Source organism: Lactuca saligna, chromosome 3 (genome assembly GCF_052625555.1).
Source record: "Lactuca saligna cultivar CGN05327 chromosome 3, ASM5262555v1, whole genome shotgun sequence".
Lineage (NCBI taxonomy): Eukaryota > Viridiplantae > Streptophyta > Magnoliopsida > Asterales > Asteraceae > Lactuca > Lactuca saligna.
The window spans coordinates 7,553,130-7,554,846 of NC_136419.1; positions in this window are offsets into that span (position 1 = coordinate 7,553,130).

Consider the following 1,717-nt stretch of genomic DNA (forward strand, 5'->3'; position numbering starts at 1 on the left):
AAGGTTTTTGGAAATAAGCACGACCCGTGCTTGGGGGGGCATGGCCCGTGCCAGGTCACCGTAACTTGAAATTCCAAAAGAAATCAGAAAAAATAAAAATTTGGACTTTGATGGGGAAGCACAACTTGTTCTTAGGCTTCGCAAGTTAAAATATCCACATCTGGAGGTAAGAACGGCCCGTGCTTGGGAGGCACGACCCATGCTTCAGGACCGAACTTTTAAAATGCCTAAAAAAATATAAAAAAATCTTTCAGTTTTGTTTCATAAGTGATGAACGACTCGTTTTGATGAGAAATAGTCCATATTTGGTCGTTTTTTAGCGTTTTGGCTCCAGATAAGCTCTAGATATGCTACAAATACTTTCCAACTACCGCTCCAATTTAAATTACCTGAAATAGACACCAAAACATGAGTAGTACAGGAATTCTTACGAAATACATGAGCTGAACATATTATTTAAACTAATGTGCATGAAAAAACATAAAAAAAATGATGCAAAATGCTAATAAAAACCACCCTAAAAAATGTATAAAATGGCATCTATAAAGTTTTCTCAAGCTTAAACCTTACTTGTCATCAAGTAATGAAAAGATTAAACATTATAAATAAATGAAAAAATATAGATGACCTAAATAGAATTTAGAATAAAGATTGGAATAAATAAAAGAAAACTTAAAAACTTGAACAAAAAATAATTCACTATTTTTTTTCACATGATTAGATTTCACACTGAGGGAAGCTTCAGTGAAATCACTACCTAGACAACAGTCTCAATACCTTTATTGCATATTCAAAATTCATATTTAGTAAGTCAAACCAAACTTGAGTAAATAATTTATACGTCAAATTAAATTTGTGAAAATAGTGTATTTTTAAAAATAATTTCACATAATTGCATTTATAAAAACTTAGTTTGATCGACCCCTCCTTTTTTTCGAACTCATCCAGTAAGCGTGGTAAGCTCCATCGTGGACAGAAAATTCAAGCTTACCCCTATGATTTCACTATCGAGGGACCTATCTCATTATATCATACATCTTCTTTGTCTTGACCAGCTTTTCAGATTTAACTTTGCTTGGTTCTTGATTTCAACTTGAACTTGACTTGGATTTGACTTTGAGTTTTAGATTTCTTCAAGTTTCTTGACGTACCATTTCTAACAAATATATTGACTAGGCGCAGATATCACTTTGAGGCCCACCATATATTTAATACTTCAAAAATGATAATAAATTGTGTAGATATAATAAGAGTTCTCTCATAACCTTAAAAGACGCAAAATCTATAGGGTTCAATACTTTAAGGAAAGAAAATGGTTATTCAATCTAGGTTCTTTTTAAGGCATTCAAGGAAATTATTTCTAAAACACTGTTCGTTTTTTCATCCCACACTTCCATTGTAAAAATTATTTAACTCTTATGTTGGTTCATATCAAAAACATTTAAAGTACTTGAAAAGATATTTTTTAAAATTGATTATAATGAAACTGTTATTTTCGTTTTCTATCATATTTTATCTTAACAGAGCTATCGAACGTAAATAATATCATCATCTCATGTAAAATTAATTCTTTGTTCATTTTTTTTTTGAAAATGTAGAAAATAAAAACTAAAATTACTAGAAATAAAATCTTTTTGGTTTTTTTATGAATGTAGAAAAATAGAAAAGGAAATTTTTTTTTTTGAATTTTTCAGATGTTTTATATGCAAATGCAATG